The 6,892-nt window shown below is 50.0% G+C and overlaps 1 protein-coding gene and 1 long non-coding RNA gene across 2 annotated transcripts in view; both read right to left on the bottom strand.

The window, feature by feature from the left end:
• LOC139029192 (uncharacterized) overlaps positions 1-6,892 on the bottom strand; it is a 1,029,896-nt gene that overhangs the window by 545,094 nt on the left and 477,910 nt on the right. The window lies entirely within an intron of this gene.
• LOC111978019 (neurexin-1a-like) overlaps positions 1-6,892 on the bottom strand; it is a 347,413-nt gene that overhangs the window by 74,521 nt on the left and 266,000 nt on the right. The gene's annotated exons all lie outside the window — the stretch shown is intronic.

Genomic DNA, 6,892 nt, shown 5'->3' with positions numbered 1-6,892 from the left:
AACACGCACTGGCACAGGATAGGAACAGACATACACACACACACACTGGTAACGGATAGGGGAACAGACATCACACCTACACCACACTGTAGATGGGAACAGACCACACACCTGTACGGATAGGGAACAGACACACACTGTACGGATAGGGAACAGACACCACACTGTAAGGATAGGGAACGACAAACACTGTAAGGATAGGGAAAGACACCACACTGTAAGCATAGGGAACAGACACCACTGTAAGTTTTATACTGGACAGACCACACACACTGCAGATTAGGGAACAGACACACACACTGTACGGATATGAACAGACACACACAATGTAAGGATAGGAACAGCCACACATCCTTTAAAGGATATGGAACAAAACCCACCAACTGTTAAGGAATGGAACAGACACACACTGTAAGGATAGGGAACAGACACACACTGTACGGATAGGGAACAGACACACACTGTCAGGAAGAGACACAGACACACACACAGTAAGGATATGGAAACCAGACACACACTGTAAGGATAGAGAACGACAACAGACTGTAAGGATAGGGGAACAGACACACACTGTAAGGATAGAGAAGCAGACACCAGACTGTAAGGATAGGGAACGACCCCTGTAAGGATATGGAACAGACACACACTGTAGAGGATAGAGAACAGACAACACTGTAACGGATATGGAACAGAAACGCACACATGTAAGGATAGGGAACAGACACACGCACTGCAAGGATAGGGAACAGACATCATGACTGTACGGATAGGGAACAGACACAACACACTGTAAGGATAGGGAACAGACACACACTGTAAGGATAGGGAACAGAACACGCACTGCAAGGATGGGAACAGACACACATAATGTACGATAGGGAACGACACACACGCTGTAAGGATATGAGCAGACAGACACACTGTAAGGATAGGGCAACACTGTAAGATAGGGAACAGACACACACACTGTAAGGATAGGGAACAGACACACACACTGTCAGGATAGGGAACAGACACACACTGTAAGGATATGGAACAGACACACACACTGCACGGATAGGGAACAGACACACACACTGTACGGATAATGGAACAGACCCACACAATGTAAGGATAGGGAACAGACACACATACTTTAAGGATATGGAACAGACACACACACTGTATAGGATATGGAACAGACACACACTGTAAGGATAGGGAACAGACACACACTGTAAGGATAGGGAACAGACACACACTGTAAGGATCATGGAATCAGACACACGCACTGTAAGACAGGGAACAGACACACGCACTGCAAGGATAGGGAACAGACACATATCTGTAAGATAGGGAACAGACACACAACACTGTAAGGATAGGAACAGACACACACTGTAAGGATAGGGAACAGACACACGCACTGAAGGATAGGGAACAGACCAACATAATGTGACGGATAGGGAAGAGACACAAAACACACTGTAGAGGATATGGAAACAGACAACAACACAGCTGTAAGGATAGGGAACAGAACCACACTGTAGTAGGATATGGGAGACAGACACACACACTGTAAGGATAGGGGAACAGTACACATTCCACTGTATAGGATAGGAACAGAACACACAACTGTAAGGAAGGGAACAGACCACACACTGTAAGGATATGGAACCGACACAGTCACACTGTAAAGGATAGGAACCAGATCACACAAGCACCTGTAAGGATACGGGAACAGACACACACACTGGTAAGGATATGGAACCGACACACACTGTAAAGGAAGGGAACAGACACAACTACACTACATCTGTAAGGATAGGGAACAAACACACACTGGAAGGATAGGGCAACATGCATTTGCAATTCCATTCCAGTCTTTTGGCAGCAGAGAACTGTAAGGAAGTGTTGGGCTTTGGGGATGACCCAGTGCAAATATACATGCCTGGAGCGAGTGCTACGGTGGGAGTTCTTATGTGTGACCACTGAGCTGAGATAAGGCGGGGCTTACCAGTAGCCAGTGTTGGCGACGAATATGTAGCGAGGGCCAGCCATTGAGTGCATACTAGGTCGCAAGTTGGTGGTAGTATAATGGGGCTTTGGTGATAAGAACGGATGGCACTTGTTGATAGAATCTACATCCAGTTTGGCACCTACAGTACTACTCTAACTCTCTCTCTCTCTCTCTCTCTCTCTCGTCTGCTCTCTCTGCTCTCTCTCTCTCTCTCTCTCTCTCTCTCTCTCTCTCTCTCTCTTCTCTCTCTCTCTCTCGTTCTCTCATTCTTCAGACATGCCACCATGTCAAGATGTACCTTATAATTCACCCTCTTCAGTACTTTCTTCAAATTAAAAGTAATATTTGGACAGAATTCACACAACTGTGCCAACAAGGAAATTGAGGTATGAGGTTTACAACAAGGAAATAGGTATTGGAAAAACAATCCCAGTTGAACAAGAAAACCACACCACCCTAAAAAACTACCACAAGTAACTGTCTCAATTTACACAAAACCAAGTGAGTAGAATACACATACTATAAACAAGCTGTCAAACACTGTAGCAGGGGAGCCTTCAGATCCTAATTATTCCTGCCTTGGCACGTACTGTATGAAGGCGTAATGGCTCATTAAACTGCATGCTGACAGCTGTATGTTGCCAAGACAGAACAGGCAATATAATTACTCAGTTGTCTATAGTAAGTCCTGACCTCACAGTCCTGACAAACCAGAAACCATTGAGAAGCTTCAGTTGATTTATAGTAAAGCCTGACTACAGTCTGACAACACAGAACCGTTTGAGAGACTCAGTTGATTTATAGTAAAGCCTGACTCACAGTTCTGACAACGCAAGAACCGGTTTGAAGAAGACTCAGTTGATTCTATAGTAAAGCCTGACTCACAGTCTGACAAACGCAAACTGTGGCGCTGAATTTCTGAATGAATTTACTTCCACATTGTCCTTTATTTTAACAGTTCCAGCAAGCATTAATGACGTGTGTAAGCCCAGGCAAGCCCACTTTGGCCCAGCTTGGCCCAGCCTGGCGTGCTGGCTGTGCTCGGTTTGGCCTTGTAGTGTGAATGAACCAGTATGCGTGTAAGAGGACCGCTGCATCTTGCCATGTTGCCCAGTGGCGGTGGCTGAAAAAATGGACAGAAGAAGTAGAAGCTTCAGGAGTGAAACGGAGAGCTGTGCTGCCCTTTCCTGCCTTCTCTACCAGATGTTTCCAGCCAGCTTACCGTTACAACCACCACCTCACGCTCTGAACCAATTTCTGCTCTCCTCTCCCTCTCTCTGTAGTTTATCGTACACTTGTTGATTTGTTTAGGCACCAGTACTATGGTTTAGCTTCCTACCTTTCTTTGTTTCTATTCTCCCTTCCTCCCCAGTCCCTCTGTCAATCTGTACCCCTATGCGCAGTGTGAGGAGAGTTCAACCTCAACTACCACTTTAGATCTGCCATGTTTCACTCAGACACCCTTTTTCAGTCAACCATCGACCCGGGGCGGCCAGCGCGGCCAGCAAGGCCCCTCAAGCAGATCAAGTCAACCATCACTGAGCAGTCCAAGCCACCCAAGAGCATGAGGTAAATCAAGTCAGCCAGCCAGCCAGAGGCAGAGCAAGTCAGCCACGACAAACCAGAGCCAGCAAACCGTCCACCAAGGCAGTCAGCCACCCAAGCAGAGCCAGCCAGTCAGTCCGCCAAGCCAGCCACCAGAGCAGAGAACAGTCAGCCAGAGCACGAGCACCTACCGAGCCATGCATCACACTGAATTAACTCCCAAACCCTGGCACATCCTCAAACACTAGATTAACTCTCAAATTCCTGGCACCATCCTCACAACACTGGATTAACTTCTAAACCGTGCACCCATCTCAAAACACTGGATTAACTTCTAAACTCTGGCACATCTAAAACACTGGATTAATTTCTAAGACTCTGGCACCATCTCAAAAAACGACTGGATTTAATTTCTAAACTCCTGGCACCATCTCAAAACCACTGGATTAAGACTTCTACACCGTGGCACATCTCAAAACACTGGATTTAACTCTAAACCGTAGCACGCATCCTCAAAACACTGGATTAACTTCTAAACCGTGGCACCGATCTTCAAAACACTGGGATTAATTCTAAACGCCTGGCCACCATCTCACAACACTGGATCAACTTCTAAACCCTGGCACCATCTCAAAACACTGTTGGATTAACTTCTAAACCCTGGCACATCTCAAAACACTGGATTACTTCTAAACGTGGCACCATCTCAAAACACTGGATTAACTTTCTAAACCCTGGCACCATCTCAAAGGAACCTAGAGCCTACTAACTGCCCCTGGAGGCCTTTCTGTTGCTTTCTCTGGCTGGGCTGGGGATGGAACGGGAGCCCTACTGACTGGCCCTGGAGTTTCTCTAATGCTTCCCCTGGCTGAGGCTGGGGATGGAAGCGGGAGCCCTACTGATGGCCCTGGCCCATCTAGGCCCGGCACCATCTCAATCAAGCCCCACACAATCCGATGGCTCCAGGTTCCTCCAGGATCTCCTGGACGCTACAGGCTTTCACTCTGCCTTTGCTTTTCCCTGACAGACAGGTTATGGAAGGGGAGCCTCTTCTTGGAGCCCTACCTGGACCTTCTTGGAGCCCTACCTGGAGCCCTTCTTAGAAGCCTACTTGGAGCCCTCTTGGAGCCCTACTGAGGCCCTTCTTTGGAAGCCCTACCTGGAGCCCTTCTGGAGCCCTACTTGGAGGCCTGCTTGGAGCCCTACCTGGAGCCCTTCTTGGAGCGCTACTTGGAGCCCTACTTGGAGCCTTTTGGAGCCCTTCTTGAGCCCTAATTTGGAGCCCTATTGGAGGCCTACCTGGAGCCCTCTTGGAGCCTACTTGGAGCCCTGCTTGGAGGCCCTACTTGGAGCCCTACTTGGAGCCCTTCTTGGAGCCCTACCTGGGCCTACTTGGAGCCCTACTTGGAGCCCTACTTGGAGCCCTCCTGGAGCCCTCTTGAGCCCTAACTTGGAGGCCCTACTTGGAAGCCGCTCTTGGAGCCTACCTGGGAGCCTTCTTGGAGCCCTACTTGGAGGCCCTACCTGGCGCCCTACTTGGAGCCCTACTTGGACCCTACTTGGAGCCCTTAATGGAGCCCTACCTGGAGCCCTTCTTGGAGCCCTACTTGGAGCCCTTACCTGGGAGCCCTTATTGGAGCCCCCTACTGAGCCCTTCTGAGCCCTACCTTGGAGCCCTATGGAGCCTTCTTGGAGCCCTACTTGGAGCCCTTCTTGGAGCCCTACTTGGAGCCCTACCTGGATGCCCTCTTGGAGCCCCTACTTGGAGCCCTGCTTGGAGGCCTACTTGGAGCCTACTTTGGAGCCCTTCTTGGAGCCCTAACCTGGAGCCCTACTTGGAGCTCTTACTGGAGCCCTCCTTGGAGCCTACTTGGGAGCCCTACTTGGAGGCCCTTCTTGGAGCCCTACTGGAGCCTCTTCTTGGAGCCCTACTTGAGGCCCATACTTGGAGCCCTTCTTGGAGCCCTTCTTGGAGCCCTTCTTGGAGCCCTACTTGGAGCCTACTTGGAGCCCTTTCTTGAGCCGCTTCTGGGAGGCCCTACTTGGGATCCCTTCTTGGAGCCCTTCTTGGAGCCCTAGCTGGAGCCTGCTTGGCGCCCTTCTTGAGAGCACCTATTGGAGCCCTTCTTGGAGCCCTTTCTTTGGCGCCCTACTTGGAGCCCATGCTTTAGTAAAGCCTGACTCACAGTCTGACAACCAGAACCGTTTGAGAAGACTCAGTTGATCTATAGTAAAGCCTGACTCACAGTCTGACAACCAGAACTGTGCGCTGGATCTGATACTTTACTTCCACATTGTCCTTTATTTAACAGTTCCAGCAACATTAATGAGTGTGTAACCAGGCAAGCCCACTTTGGCCCAGCTTGGCCCAGCCTGGCGTGCCTTGGCTGTGCTCGGTTTGGCCRTGTAGTGTGAATGAACCAGTAGACTGTAAGAGGACCGCTGCATCTTGCCATGTGACAGTGGCGGTGGCTGAAAAATGGACAGAAGAAGTAGAGCTTCAGGGATGAAACTGGAGAGCTGTGCTGCCTTCCTGCCTTCTCTACCAGATGTTTCCAGCCAGCTACCGTACAACCCACCACCTCCACCCTCTGACATTCTGCTCTCCTCTCCCTCTCTCTGTAGTTTATCGTACACTTGTTGATTTGTTTTAGGCACAGTACTATGGTTTTAGCTTCCTACCTTTCTTTGTTCTATTCTCCCTTCCTCCCCCCGTCCCTCTGTCAATCTGTACCCTATGCCGCAGTGTGAGGAGAGTTCAACCTCACTACACTTTAATCTGATGTTCACTCAGACACCCTTTTTCAGTCAACCATCGACCCGGGGCCGGCCAGCCGGCCAGCAAGCCCCTCAAAGCAGATCCAGTCAACCATCCACTGAGCCAGTCAGCCACCCAGAGCAGAGTAAATCAGTCAGCCAGCCAGCCAGAGCAGAGCAAGTCAGCCACACAGACCAGAGCCAGCCAACCATCCACCAAGGCAGTCAGCCACCCAAAGCAGAGCCAGCCAGTCAGTCAGCCAGCCAGCCACCCAGAGCAGAGAAAGTCAGCCAGAGCAGAGCCACCCAGCCATGCATCACACTGGATTAACTCTCAAACTCTGGCACCATCTCAAAACACTGGATTAACTTCTAAACCGTGGCACCATCTCAAAACACTGGATTAACTTCTAAACCCTGGCACCATCTCAAAGGACCAGAGCCCTAKTAACTGCCCCTGGAGGCTTTCTGTMGCTTTCTCTGGCTGGGCTGGGGATGGAACGGGAGCCCTACTGACTGGCCCTGGAGTTTCTCTATGCCTTTCCCTGGCTGGGCTGGGGATGGAACGGGAGCCCTACTGACTGGCCCTGG

The sequence above is a fragment of the Salvelinus sp. IW2-2015 genome, linkage group LG18 (assembly GCF_002910315.2).
Source record: "Salvelinus sp. IW2-2015 linkage group LG18, ASM291031v2, whole genome shotgun sequence".
Classification (NCBI taxonomy): Eukaryota; Metazoa; Chordata; class Actinopteri; order Salmoniformes; family Salmonidae; genus Salvelinus; species Salvelinus sp. IW2-2015.
Note: the sequence above shows the minus strand (reverse complement) of the source record. Positions and strands in the feature narration are given on the sequence as shown.